Source organism: Anomaloglossus baeobatrachus, chromosome 2 (genome assembly GCF_048569485.1).
Source record: "Anomaloglossus baeobatrachus isolate aAnoBae1 chromosome 2, aAnoBae1.hap1, whole genome shotgun sequence".
NCBI lineage: Eukaryota > Metazoa > Chordata > Amphibia > Anura > Aromobatidae > Anomaloglossus > Anomaloglossus baeobatrachus.
In genome coordinates, this window is record NC_134354.1 from 291,511,036 (window position 1) to 291,527,024 (window position 15,989).

The following is a 15,989-nucleotide window of genomic DNA, read 5'->3' on the forward strand; positions in this document are numbered from 1 at the left end:
GCCAACGGCCACTACTCTCCTCATCATCCTCCCTGAGGCCTCGCTCCACCTGTGGGGAGCAGAACCATCCTTGCTGCAACACCATCCGCTTCGGAGGACAGCGACAGCAGCGGCGGCTAATCCCTGGCCACGTACCACAGGTGGCGTCACAAGACTATCATCCTCATCATTCCCCACCATCATCCAAATCCCCTTTTATTGTACACCTCGAGGCCACGAAGCCGGGCAGGGCCACCTGTGACATCCCCCTGACCCGACATCACCGGCCCGGCGATGAGTAACATTTAACCCCTGCGCCGTGGGTGCTACAGATAGATGAGGGACGGAAGGACAGAGGGACAGAGGGACGGAGGGACAGAGGGACGGAGGGACGGATAGACGGTGGGGTTATCACAGCAGTTGTAGGGGGGGTCACAGCAGGTGGAGGGGGGGATCACAGCAGGTGGAGGGGGGGTGTCACAGCAGGTGGAGGGGGGGGTCACAGCAGGTGGAGGGGGGGTTACAGCAGGTGGAGGGGGGGTCACAGCAGGTGGAGGAGGGGGGGTCACAGCAGGTGAAGGGGGGGGTCACAGCAGGTGGAGGGGGGGTGTCACAGCAGGTGGAGGGGGGGTCACAGCAGGTGGAGGGGGGGTTACAGCAGGTGGAGGGGGGTCACAGCAGGTAGAGGAGGGGGGGTTCACAGCAGGTGGAGGGGGGGCACAACAGGTGGAGGGGGGGTGTCACAGCAGGTGGAGAGGGGGTTACAGCAGGTGGAGGGAGGGTCACAGCAGGTGGAGGGAGGGTCACATCAGGTGGAGGGGGGGTCACAGCAGGTGGAGGGGGGTCACAGCAGGTGGAGGGGGAGTCACAGCAGGTGGAGGGGGGGTCACAGCAGGTGGAGGGGGGTCACAGTAGGTGGAGGGGGGGTCACAGCAGGTGGGGGCGTCACAGCAGGTGGGGGGTCACAGCAGGTGGGGGGGGTCACAGCAGGTGGAGGGGGGTCACAACAGGTGGGGGGGTCACAGCAGGTGGGGGGTCACAGCAGGTGGGGGGTCACAGCAGGTGGGGGAGGGTCTCACAGCAGGTGGGGAGGGTCCCACAGCAGGTGGGGAGGGTCTCACAGCAGGTGGGGGGGTCACAGCAGGTGGGGGTGGGGTCACAGCAGATGGAGGAAGGTGAGGGGGGGGCAGCAGATAAGGGAGGGGGGCAGTGGCTGATGGGGGAGGGTGTGGCAGATGAAGGGGACACAGCAGATGGGTTCAGTGCTGCTGGATCAGGGGCAGTGACTGCTTCAGCTGGCAGCTGAAGGGTGGGGGCTGGGGCAATGATCGCGGCTGAAAGGAGACAGTGACTTTAAACTTACCGATCGCTCCCTTCACCTTTCACAGACTCCGGAGTGAAGCTGAGGGGGCGGTCTCCAGCCCCAGATCCACAGTAATTGGAGAGAGCGGTCACAAGGCCGATCTCTCCAATCAGAGCTGGGGCGGGTGAAATTGAGGTCACCCAGCTCCAGCCAATGATCGGTGCTACAGCTGCACTGAACATGGCTGGATTTTAATGTTTCAGCCATGTTCAATGGCTGAAATATTACAGTGGCTGTGATTGGCTGAGCAGTGTTGGGTCCGGTCCCCTCCTGAGGTCAGGCAGAGGGCCCCTCCTCCCCGAATCTAAGATACTGTATTGGCAGCGATCACAGCCTCTGGGGCCGCAATCTCGCCATGACGTACTGGGTACGTCATGGGTCCTTAAGTACCAGGGAGCTATGACATACCCAGTACGTCATAGGTCGCTAAGGGGTTAACACATTTTCAGGCTCTAGTGACCCGCTCCCGCTTGGGGCCCCTGTGCGACTGCAGGTGCTGTAAGTGCAACGTCTCCGCCCTCTGCCCATGGGGCCCGGTGAGCAGAGAAATGAAACGGAAGGGGCCCGGGTTGTCAGCGTGTCCAGGCCCCGCCTCCTGCTCACTGCACGACCAGCCCGCCCTGCGAAGTGTACTGTCAACGCCCCCTGCCCTGGGGCCCGGTCAGAAGGGGAATGAAAAGGGAGGGGCATGTCAGCGTGTCCGGGCCCCCCCTCCTGCCTGCTGCTCACCGGGCCCAGTACAGGAGTCCCAGTAGTAATGCCCTGATGGCGGCCCTGGTAACCCGTAGCTGTCTGCTTTATCTGCACTGAGAATCAAAAATACCTACGTCATTTTTTTTAATGATTTATTTTTACAGCACTGTGATGTCAGGCAATCAAAATACAGGGAAACCCATTTTTTTTTTAGTTATTTAAATAAATAATTAAAAAAAATACATATGGGCTCCTGGTGCATTTTTTGTATTGCTAGCTAAGGGTAATCCAAGCAGCTACTGGCTGCTAACCCCCTCTGCTTAGTGTTACCTTCACTGGCAATGGAAAATCCAGGGAAGCATTTTTTATTTTTTTACAAAAAACTACAAAAAAAAATGACGCGAGCTTCGCCATATTTTTGTATTCTAGCCAGTAACAGCAGGCAGGTACGGCGGCCCCCAACCCACAGCTGCCTATTTGTACCTGGCTTGGAACTAAAAAATATAGGGAAGCCCTTTTTTTAATTATTTCATGAATTTCATGAAATAATTAAAAAAAAATTGATGTAGGCTTCGCCCCATTTTTGTGTCCAGCCGGGTACAACTAGGCAGCTGGGGATTGGAATCCGCAGCACAGGTTGGCCCGAGGTTTCTGGGGCCCTCTGCTGAAAATTGCAGTCTGCAGCCGCCCCATAAAATGGCGCTTTCCATCATCTGGCGCTGTATCCAACTCTTCCAGCTGCCCTGGTGACGGTGGCTCGCTGGGTAATAATGAGTTAATACTAGCTTTGTTTTACTAGCTAGTATTAAGCCAGAGATTCTTAATGTCAGGCAAGTTTTACCTGGCCATTAAGAATCTCCAATAAAGGGTTAAAAAAAAGACACAAAGAAAAAATACTTTAATAGAAATAAATACACAGACACACTTAGAGACTCCATGTTTACTCCCTCTCATCCCTCCACGATCCTGGTCTTCTGTCTTCTTTCTCCTTCAACCTATGCAGCTCTGCTACATCAGACAGCACTGCATGGGAGGAAGACGCTGCTGCTCCGTGCAGTAATCACGCTGTATGTGACCAGAGGCTGCCGGCTGTAAGCGGTGACGTTACTGCTGACAGACGGGTTACCATAGGAACGGTGCTCTGATCACGTGATTCCCAATGCCGCTACTTACTGGCTGTGATAGCTAGTCCTTGCATGTGACTGACTCTATAAAGAGCGTCCACATGCAGGAACGGGGAGTCGACCATGTACCAGAGCATTTCGCCGGTACACGGACATGCTCAAACGAGCACCGCGTACCAGAGAGATGCACCGACAGGACCTAGCATGACGTCATAGCCATGTGACCAGTCTGTAGCCAATGAGATAATAGACACGTGACTGGTCACATGCTATTTTGACGTCACGATAGGTCCTATCATCAGTGCTGGTTACCGGGAGGACGCAGCGATTATCGGAAGGAAAAGCGGCGGGAGACAGAGTGCAGGACGCGTTGCGGGGACCTGTAAGTGTTATGGCAATGTTTATTAACCATATGTGTACATTTATAATGTGTTTTTATGTGTTTGTGATTGCCTCCCATTGTTTTCAATGAGGTTCGAGAGGTTCGTCGAACGGCTCGCCGAACCGAACTCGAACGCGGCCTCCGTTCGACGAACCGAACCGAACTCGAGCCTCTAGATGCGGGCTCATCTCTAGTCGATACCTCTAATTTTCAATTTTGAGGGGTCACAGGAGTGGTGAATCTTAAAATGCCTTGGCAATGTCTTCAGGAGGGTGATGTCTGTTACCGTTCTGGCTGCAGCAATGTCCCTAACATGCTCCCTGACTCTTATGCGGAGCTCTCGTGACGTCAGACCCACATATATCAGGGAGCAAGTGCAGGTGTCAAAATACACCATGTGTGTTGTGCCACACGTGATGTATTGTTTGATGTTATAATTCATCTTACCATCTGATGAACTAAAAGATGCACAATGAAGGACATTGCTGCAAGCCAAATAATGTCCGCAAGGAAAACATCCCTGTAAAGGACCCCGTGAGCCAAGGATGTTTATCTTCGGGGGGGGGGGGACATAGTGGCTTTTTACCAACAAGTCCTTCAGATTCCTAGCCCTCCTAGATGTCATAGACGGATACTGCGGCAGCTTTTCTGTCAGAATGGTATCCGACAGTAGTACCGACCAATGTTTTTTTTTGGTCAAGATCCAAAGACTAAACGCTGAGCACTGGCTCCAGAGGAAGACAAGACTAAAGGCTGAACACTGAAGACAGGTGACCAGGAAAGAAACATTCACTCCATTGCTGCTTCCTAGTGCTGAAAATGCTTGAATGCTTGTATTATCAGCTGATTACCAATCAGCTGACTACCAATCACTCCCCTACGTCCCTGTTGCTGTAAAATAAATACTTGTTGTGAGTCACCACTGAGTCATCTTTATTATATTGTTGCATTACTGGCCCCTCCTGTTTCCACTTGGCTTTATTAGCAGTATTCCTCTGGAGGCAATGGTTAATAATTTGCTCAGGATTACAGGGGACAACCTGTTGTTGAAGTACTGGGTAGGACAACTGAAGAGCCTGCTTTACACATACACCCCATAGCCCCTGCCTTGCAATCAAAAATAGACCAGCTGACATTAGATGTTGAGGCCTGGCAGACGGTTATGTTCTGACAACCACGAGACTATGACACACTATCTGGTCACTTGAATTTTAGAAGACATTTTTGGAGATACAACTGATTTGGGCAATTTGTTCATCTGTTGATTCCCTCAGGTTTGGAGGGAAGTAGAGATCCTTGCCCAGTATGTAAACCCTTTGCAGGAAACGACGGCCCATATCACTAAAAAGGCTGATGAAGAATACGAGGGAATGGGACCATTGGATGAAGTGCTACAAGATTAGTTGATTGCAGGCTTAAAAGACACCTACTTGAGACAGGTTCTGAAGTAATGCTTATAGTAAAACCCCAACAGAAGTTTTCTGACATTTGGAGCTGAAGCTAGGGTCCGAGAGCGATACGCACCATTCATGGCAGGTAGGGTGGGAGCCATGAAGTAGCCGCTTTCAAGTTGCCAGTCGTTGAGCCAGATTGAGCCTGCAAGTTGCCGTGCAAGAAATCAGGGGAGAAAGTACACAGTATCCGAAGAACATCTGGAAATCCAGCTGAGCCAAATGTCACACTCTGATATGAAGAAAGATCAGAAGGAGAATACCTTCCCTCCAGAAACTAACAGTACTGACCTCGCCACAGACGTGGGGAATGTAGAATTGAATGTTGGGCCTGTGGAGGGAAAGGATACATCTAATGCACCCCATGGTTGAGAAGCACACAGTGGGGTTCAAAACTAGAGAATAAGATGAATACTCCAAAGACATAGTTTCTGAGAGACTCCAATGTGGGCTGAATTGAAGGGACCAAGAATCAGGTGTTTGGTAAACACATGCTCCCAGGTGATCACCATGCCAGAAGAATACTTCAGGTGGCATTTCCCAGAAGTTTCTCTTTCCAGAAAGGGAGATCTGAAAAGCAGCTATGATTACATTATGGTAGTCCATCAGTTATGTTATGCATATCTTAATATATAGTAATGTATTTTTATTTACATAGTCTATGTCCGTATGGTAGAGATTCTGCAGGATAGGATCTTATGCTAAGAAATAGTCATACTATGGAGTGGGCTGTGGTTATCATATTTGGTGTCTGCAGTCATCATGTCATGTTTTTAAAGGGACTCTGTCACAAGGTGGTTACCTCACCTAACCTGAGAGCAGCATGATGAAGGAAATGAGACACTGATTCTAGCAATTTGTCACCTACTGAGCTGCGTAGTGTAGCTTTTATAAAATCACTGTTTAATTAGAAGCAGACTACCATTAGAGGACTATGTGCCGTACTGCCAAGTAGTCCAGCAGCTGCATCAGCTCATTATAACCCTGCTTTAAATTAAAATAACTGCTAGTTCTACAGCAGAGAAAACAGTGATTTTATAAAAATAACAGCAAGCAGCCCAATAAGGGATACATCGCTGGAATCAGAGTTTCTGTCTCTACATTATGCGTCTTTCAGATGGGGTAGCAACAACTTAGTGACAAAGTCCCTTTAAGTAGCATTTAGTTGATTGCAGAGCCTCTTTAAAACCCTATTGTCATGTTCCCTGAGTAGGAGTTTGTTTAGTTCCATTTGGTACTGAAGGGGTAAAGGTTTCTTTTTTGTCCTGCTGTGATTGACATGTAGTTGCTAATCCCAGCTGCAGCCACTCCCTTCTGCTATATAAACCCACTCCTTACTCTCTCCTTTTCTGACTATAAATCATTCTATACTGACCTGTGAAAGAGTTATATAAGGAGAAAGCTGTAGTGATCATTTCAGTGGATATGGTGGTGTCTATCTTTGGAAAAGAATTGAAGTTATATCGTTCAATCTGTCCCCCTTGTTTGTCTCCCCTTCTTTCTGTTGTCTTTCTATTAGTAGTAAGGCTAGTGTTTTGCTGGCCTGCTCACTAATCAGGGCTACTCTAGAGTCAGCCAGGGCTTAATAACATGATCGCGCATGGGGGAAGGACCCATATAGGGACATTAGAGAGCTCAGGGATCAGCCACAGGTGAGTTAGGTGGTTACCCTTCTCCCTATCGTCAAGGCCTTCCTTTACAACTTCTTGGTTGTACCCCTCCTCTTTCACCGCACACTGGACATTCCTTCTCCCCGAAATATCAGATTCTGCATTAATTACCAACAGTTAAATGCCTGCACCATTCAGGACACATATGCCTTGCCAAGAATCAAAGAGTCATTGTCTGCTTTTTTGAAAAGCTAAATATTTCTCTTTTTTTGATCTGGCCAGTGGCTGCTAGCCAAATAAGGCTTTCATCTTTCCCATGGGGTTATTTGAATTCAATCAGATGCTGCTCAGGTTAACCAACACTCCAGGGACATTCCAGACTTGGGCAGGTGCTGGAGTGGCTTCAAAAGCATGAGTTGAAGATTAAACCTCAAAAGTGTCATCTGTTCCAAAAGGGAGATTGAGTACCTGGGGCATACAGTCTCTAGTGGCTGGGTATATCCCATAGATGATAAGGTGGCTGCTGTGCAAAAATAGGGACAGCAGGAGATGGCAAACGTTTGTCAATTCATTGGGGCCTAAGGCAGGAAAATATATTATAAGCCCTAACGGTCACACTGACTGATGCCCCCATCTTGGCGTATGCAGACTTTTCTCAACCCTTTGTGCTATATATGGATGGAAACCTCTATGGTATAGTGGCAGTATTGTTCCAGGTCCAGGAGGATTGATAACGAGTGATAGCCTATGCCAGCTGATCTCTAATCATAAAAGAACTCCAATAACTACAGCTCCATTAAATTGGAGTTGATAACCCTGGTGTTGGCTTCAGCTGAGAAGTTTGCAGAGTACTTGTCAGGGTTGGAACTCCAAGTGCCAACTGATAAAATCCCCTTACCCACCTGGAGAATGTGAAGCTGTGAGCGTTGGAACAATTATGGGTTGCAAGAATGTCAAAATATAGGTATAAGATATCTTACAAATCACAGGTCGAAAACACTAATGTAATGTTAGGGTAACCCAAGAGCAATCATCTCATGATGCAGATGAAGAACTGGAGTGAGATAAGTCCTCAGACTTCAGGCATTTCGCCACAGCTCTGATGGCCGCTCAAGAGTCGGAGGAAGAAGCCCAATCATCTCAGGTATTGGGATGCCCAAGATATGAATTGTTGCAGTTAGAATAGTATGATCCCAAAGTAGCAGAGCTGTGAATGTATGTGACCTCCAGTCAGAAGCCTATCTAAGAAGTGAGAGGAACCTTGTTGAACAGTGCTCAGCAGATACTCGGTCATTGACAGCTGTATTTTATAAGAAATTGCTTACTTTATCAATGGACACAGCTGCCCAAAGAATTTGGATTACATGGCAAGTGGTGATACCAGAAGGGATAGCAATGATCTTGGCAAAAGAGGCTCATGAAAGAGGCATGGACTTTGGAACAGAGAGAACCTTTCGATGGCTGCAGCAGCTCGTTTATTTGCTCCAACTGCATCAGGTGGTAGAAGAAGATTGCCAAATGTGCCAAAAGTGTGAGCTGACTAAACCTCCAGAACAGTGGTCCACTACCCAATTAATGATTAAGAATTCTGAACCACTAGACATGCTATTGGTGGACTACCTCATGAATGGTAGGTACCATAATTGTTATGAGTACTGCTTGGTGATGATCGATCTCTTCACAGTTGTTACCCCGACCAAAAACCAGACAATTACGTTAGCAGCCAGGGATATCTACCTGGACTTTATCTGTGTGTACAGGTGAAAAGAGAGAGTTCACTCTGATCAGGGAGACTGTGTCCAGGGTAGTGTCAGGGCATCGAAAAGTCTGAGAAAACTCCATACCATCTTCAAGGGAATGGTGAGTATTTTGATTGGACATTGATGTTAAGGACATCAGAGGAGGATGGAAAAATGAGGTGGCCCAAATTTGACTCAGAACAAGTATGGGTGTACAATAAGATGGTGCATGCTACCACTGGGTTCAAAAACTAGCTGTTGTTAGGTTGGAATGGGCGAGAAATTACAGGTATCTAATCTCCAGTTTTAACCTAATAAAGATGTAATTCTTGCTTAGCTTAAAGAAGCACTAGAACTAACATTTTTCTTGTTTACATGTGTATTTATGTGAACGTAATAGTGTGCGTACATTAATATACTTACCTATTGCTGTTCTCTCCGGTGTCCAATGCCAGACTTCTGCTCTTTTCCATGACGTCACCACAAATGAGATCTGCAGACTCATTCTACACTCTATGGGCCGCAAGTCTTATTTACAATAAAAACATATGGAGCCCGTTTTAATGCTCCATATAAAAACATTATGAAAGTCACTTCCAGATTACGCTGTATTCTACGTGGTGCAGAGTGGGGATGTCAGCAAAAGAACGGTGCTGGACAGTGGAAAGAGCAGCGGTAGGTGAGTATATTAACATTCACACTGCATTACATCCACATTTTAGTAAGAGTATTTCTTTAAAGAGTACTTGGTTTGGAACATGAATCCCCCACATTTTGATAGATACTACTGTAGAGCTGAAACACATTGAAAATGGAAGTTGTATAGTCTGTGAATAATACAAAGATTCAAATGTTAGAGAAGTTCTGGACCTGAAGAGTCAGTGTGCCTGATTTGATTGATGTGTGATATACTGCAGTACAGCAACTTAACAGCACATTCTGCTTTTTATTTTTCCATATTATACAGTTATGTAGGTTGAAAAAGAAATAGCTCCATCAACTTTAATCTCCATCAATTATCCATTTTCTAATGCTGGATTATAACCCAAAATGACATTTATTGTGAGAAAACATCCAGTCCAGATTTTTTGATTATAATTACCTTTAGTTTTGTATTATTAGTTTGCTTCTATTTTTCTTAATTTAATATCTTGTTTGAATTTTGCATTCTAGAACATAAAATATAGAATTTACTGATTTTTTTTATCTTAGCCATTTTACGGCACCAATGTCTATTCTCTATATATAGAAGGATTTTGTTCCCCTGCTTGCAATCAACTGTAAGGGTTCTACACCTGGACCTACTGTCTATTCATCTATCCATAGATGTGTATCACATTAAATTTGATAGTTCGCATTTTGACAGTACCTAATTGTTACATATATTACCTTTAAATGTTGATGCAGAAACTCTGATTTAAATTGTATCCTATAGAATGTAAGCCCGCAAGGGCAGGGCCCTCTTCCCTCTGTACTAGTCTGTCTATTGTAACTTATATATATATCCTGTATGTAACCCCCTTCTCATGTACAGCACCATGGAATCAATGGTGCTCTATAAATAAATATTAATAATAATATTATTTAATCTTTTAATCTTGGAATATTGTTGTACCAATAAATATTAGTTTTTTACATAAAAGTGTGCACATTTTTCTATACTGCTTTTTCTCCCTTTTTTTTGTCCAGTATTCTTCTCCACAGTTATAGCACCCTTTACTATTTATTTGAAAGTGCATCTTCTTTGCCTGTTTGACAAGTTACCAGGTAAAAATTTGGGCAGGATGGAATCCCTGCATATGCATTGATACTTGCTGTATGCGCTGTGCGCTTTCAAAAAGGATTGTAGCATTACCATATTCTTCCTGATCCCTTTCTGGTTATGCCGCTCAATAGCGTGCGCAACTCTGTTTGCCACCAGTTAGCACAGCCGGTATCAGTGCACATCGCACACATACGGGGTAGCACCAGTTCTAGGAGTTAGTGCTCTCCCTTACAAGCCCGGACAATCCCCGTGGCGCAAATGTAGCACCCCACGGGGCCTGAGGGGTTTACACGTCACCGGGCCAGTGGTTTCGTGGGGTTGCTACTTTGACTGGCCTGACCCGGCTCCGTGGCCCCGTCGGCTACATGCAAAAAGAAACAGGCAGGTGCAAGGGTGTCCGCTGAAAAAGAGGAATGGAAGTAGGGTGAAGGGTCCCTGGGAAGCGTGTCACCTGTTGGGGTGGCAACAGGGATCTCAGCATCCTCCGCTACACACCCTCCCAGCGACTTTATCCTCTCCTAGGAGCAGTGTTAGATGGGGATGGGGGATGCTTTGCAGCTTCACCCATGGTGTGTGGCCAGGAATCATCTGCCGCTGCGAGATGTTGCTCTCCTCTGGGGCAACCACCGGTGTCCGTGAACATGTAAGACCTTTCTCCTCTGCATTTGTAGTGTAGTGTGTATCCCCGAGGCATGAAGTGACTTGGTGACTCCAGTTCCACGTTGTGTCCCATAAAAATGGGGTTAGCCCGGGGACTACCTAGTCCACCCGCGACCCTGCAGAATCTGAAGAAGCAACCTTAAGTATGGTTCATCCTAGGGCTCTGTAACCTGACTGCACCGGCCCCAAGGGAGTGGTTCAGCATCCCCTAAGATGACGTATCCTCCTCAGTCTCACAAGCTCACCCGGTGGTCTCAGTTACTCCCAGTCCACCTAGTTCCAGTTACCTCCAGTCTGCCTGGTTCTTCAAGTCCATGGTGTTCTGCTACTCTCGCTCCATTCCCCTGGTATAGCTCCTAAGCCCTCATTCCAGGTGGTCTCCCTGAGGGGACCTGGTTCAGCACACCACCACAGTGACCTGTTAATTCGTTTCTCTCCCAGACTGATCTGAAGTGATTTTCTGTCTGCTCTTTCTCCTCTCTCCTAGTGCCCCCACCCTCTGGTGACTCACTCTGACCAGGAATTCCCCACTGCCATGGTAACCATCTCTTCTGTAGTTTCAGTGTGAAAGCACCTGGTTTCCTGATTGTGTAACTTGATATGAACACAGGATGTTATGCAAATGTAAAGCTCCAAACACCAGCGGTTAGCTCCCTCTTACCTGGATAAGTACAACATCGTAAATCAGATACCGTACCCTGTGGCAACTGAGGCCTCAGGGGCACCACACAAATTCAAGTTTCTAATGGTATACCTAGCTCATGACTACACCATACATGCACCAAAGCCAATTCATTTGTATATGGATTAAAAGTTATTTTCTTAAGCATTGTACTAATAACAGGTACATTGCTATTTTAACTTTTATAGGAGTAAAGTCCCCTAAATCATTGTATAGTTATATTAAAAGGCATTTTGGGGTGGGACAGACTTCTTTTCAGTGTTCTCAGCTTGTCGGTTAATGGTTTTAAAATTCGCCTTTTCCGCAGATGATTTTCTCAGCATAATCTGGACCAAATAGATCAGAGAAAATGTAAAGCATGACTATTGTTGGTATTTCCTATGCATAGTATTCCGGTGTTCCACTCAGTTTAACGATCATACTTCTATTTTTATTTTCCCTGTGTTCCAGGAGGAGAGTGTGGTTAATCTGAGATTGCAGTAGATTCAGTTTTTCCTTAAGTGTCACAAAGAAAACAGAATCTGCGTGCTGGTTTTGCTCCTTGGCTTCAACCTTGCAGCCTATTAGATGTATGTCAACTTTAATATCATCAAGCTTTGTAGGAATTTGCTGTGCCAGGGCTTTGGTGAGAGCTTTTTTCAGGAACCCTCAATAAATAGTGAGTCAGTTTTAACTTGTTGTTAAGTAACACTCTCCTCTAAGTCATCAAACAGCGCATGTTCTGTCTAAACTTAGGTGCCTTCTTAACTTTACAAGCTGGGGAGAAATCTTGTGATTTAGTGAATAATTTATCCATTGCAAGCAAAGTCTTGCTCATTTTGGTGATTTGGTTAACTTTTCTGTTCATTAGCTTTAACATCCTTAATGTGGCTGTGTAGGAAGTTATGGATGCTGGATCATGGGGGCTCCACACTCCCACACCAGAAAGAGTCTAAGGGTTCGGATCACAATGGGCGGGGTGTGTGACACTTACTATTCTCTTCAGGGTGGTGTCCATCACAGCCGGTCCCCGTTGTAGACGCAGTAGTGAAATACTTGACACAGGAGTTCATTTGGCAACCATAACAGAACAGTTTATTTTTCTTCTCATCATTATTACAGACATGGTCTCATGCTTACAGTTCTGCTCTATTTGTTCTTTGAAGTAATCTCTCTCAACCTATCCCCGCTATCTTAGAAGTAGTCCGCAAACTGCTGGGCCTTCTTTCCCCTACCGTTATTACTGCTGTCCGATTCTGGGCTATGATGACTTCCAAGTCACTTGATTCTATAAGCCTTTCAGGGTGAGCCGTAGGCTCCCGACCTTACGAGACTACTTCCGAATTCCCTGACTGGCCCTCAGTCCATGCCGTATCTTCAGACTAAGAACCTTCGTGCAGAACTGAATTTCAGCTCCCTCTGTAACCAGAAAGGGACTTTTTGCTCAACATATGTTCCACCCCCAGTGAGCTGACCTTGACAGAAACATGAACTGTTTCTGTTACTAACAAAAATCTACCAACATAATATTCCTATGCTTTACATAACTTTTTTTAACTTATATCCTCAATCCTTAACTCATACTACACCCTACTTAACATCCTCCATGCTGCTATATCTGAATAATACACATTGTTAAAGGGAACCTGTCAGGTGCAATATGCACCCAGAACCACGAGCAGTTCTGGGTACATATGGCTAATCCCTGCCTAACCATCACTGTATACACCAGCATAGATAAAGGAATCTTTAGAAAAAGTATTTCTAAAGATTGTTTATTATATGCTAATGAGCGTGGGGACTAGTCCCTAGAGCATTTGTTCCCTTAGGTAGTCAGCCCACATAGCATGGTAGCATGCCCCTGTGGGCATACTAACATCCTAATGAATGCACAGTGATGCGCACATACCTCATTGTTCATGGTGGCTACCGGAGGATAGATTCGCTCTGCACATAATCTGGAGTACTCGGGACCTACGATCATGCACACTAAACTGATGCCGAGTGTAAACATTCCGTCTTCAGTGAGGTACAGTGCACATGACCGGAAGTGCTGAGGACTCCAGATCATGTGTAGAGCGCATCCTTGCACCAGCGGCCGCCATCAAGACTGAAATAGGTGCGCCCACAGGGGCATGCTACCATGCTATGTGGGCTGATTAGCTAAGGGAACAAATGCCCTTGGGACTACTACTCTCTCTATAGAGATGCTTGTCTTTACAGAGCGATGAAGTAGAGCTCACAGTGCTCTACCTGTGGACTATGTCGGACTAAGTATTTTTTTATAATAAAGATGGAGTCTCTAAATGTTTTTTTTGTTTTATTTCTAATAAAAAAAAAATTTTGTGTTGTGTTTTTGTTTTGTTTTTTTTACTGTTTACTAGAAATTCATGGTGGCCATGTCTAATTTGGAGTGACACCATGAATTTCTGGCTTAGTACCAGCTGAGGATACAAAGCTGGTATTAACCGCTTTATTACCCAGTGTGCCATCGCCATCAGGGTTGCTGGACGAGCCAGGTAAAGCACCTGTAAATGGCGCTAAGAAACAATGCGCCATTTCCAGGAGTGGCCGCGGGCTGTGGTTTTTAGCGTGGTGGCCCAGAACGCTTGGGCCTTACCACGCTGAAAATCCCAGCCTCCAGCTGCCTGGTTTTACCTGACTGGCAATCAAAATACAGCAGGAGCTCACACATTTTGTTTAATTTTTTTATACATAATTAAAAAAAATTAATAGGCTTCCTGTATTTTGATTGCCAGCCAAGGTAAATCCAGGCAGATGGGGTGCAGCCCGTAGCCTTCTACTTTATCTGTGCTGAGAATCAAAAATACTGCAGACCACTATGTCATTTTTTAAAATAATTTATTTATTTTTACACTACTATATGTGTGAAGGACCCAACAGCCAATCACAGATGCTGTCACGCAGAATGGGCGTCTGTGATTGGCTGTTGGAGGAACCTAGAATCTGCCCATAGATTCTAGATACTAGAATGTATGGGCTGGTTTCAGGTTACTCCAGCATCCAATCACAGACGCCCACTCTGTGGTAGCTTCTGTGATTGTCTGTTATTTTAACAATAAAATAAAAAAACAACACAGAGAAAAAATATTTTATTAGAAATAAAACAGAAGACATTTAGGACCCCGTAGTGCAAAGGCGGGCGAACATCTGCAGCTCTGCTATATCTGTTCGAGGAGACAAACAAAGGTCTGTTCACACAGACTCAGCTTAGAGCTGTCAAAGCCTTCATCTGAGTGCACAGCTGAGGCCGGTCAGCTGTGCGCCCGAGTAACCACCACTGACTTGCAGGACCTTCCATGATGTCATAGCCATATGACCAGTCTGTAACCCAATGTCTGTACAACATTCACACCAGACTGGTCATATGGCTATGATGTCATGGAAGGTCCTGTAAGTCAGTGGTGGTTACCCGATGCAATGCAATGATCAGACCCGCAAGCAGATGCGGCTGGGAGACATAGCCTGCAGGACACGTCGCAGGACCTGTAAGTATAATGACGATGCTTATTATTAACTATATTTTTTATTTTACAGCCCCCTCCCGCCCATCCCATAAATGTAAAGTCCAAGTTCGGTGTTCGGACGCAAGTTCGTGTTCTCTCAGAAACTGAACTCGAACTTTACAAAATGTTTTTGCGAGCCTCCTGAACACGATTATTGGGGAGTTCTCCCATCACTTATTGTGACCCCTAAACCATGATATTTACATTACTGCGGTCAGCACTCAGAGTAAAGAAAAAAAATTGCGAGCAGAGCAGAAAGTTTACTGCTGTTCCTGCTCAATAAAAAACAGTCTAGACAGCAAAACATTGTGGCTGCAAACCAACAATCACTGTGAGTAGTGTGAAATGATTTTGCCTTATACTTATAGAATGCTGTGTTCCTAATGTCACCATTTAACATGACGATCTCTACACTGCTGCATATCCTGGGAATTCGAATGCGAGCAGAGAAGAGTGTAGCTGTCACGCTCCCCGGGTCCTCGGCTCCCCTCCCCGGGTCCTCTGCTCCGCTCCCCGGGTCCTCAGCTCCGCTCCCCGGCTCACCTGCCACGCTCCCCGCTCTCCAGCCTCCGGTGCCCGTCCTTCCCAGGCCCCCTGGTCTCCGATCCCGGCGCCCGACGGCTTCCCAGGTCCTGGCCGGCTCCCCTGCGTCCTCCTCTCAGCTTCCTTCCCTGGCTTCTGGCACCCGGGCCGCGCGCATGCGCATTAGGGCGTGCGCGCGGTCACTGACCCTTTCTTAAAGGGCCAGCGTCCATTAACAGGAAATGATGCAAAACAGGTACAGGGTATAAAGGGGTTTATTGTCCAAGGGGGCGGGGCCTGATCTTCGTGTTTCCTAAGCTAGGAGTCAGGTCTCCTGGTGTTTTTGTGATATACTCACCTATCTCTCTTGTAGAGCCGTGCCTGCCTCGCCATCCGGTCCTGACCGAATCCCGAACCCCGAACGCTGTCCATCTGCCATCCTGACAGTCCGTACCATCTCGGATCCCTGCGGTGACCCGTCATCTCGCTCCAAAGGTTCCGGACCCCGCTTGA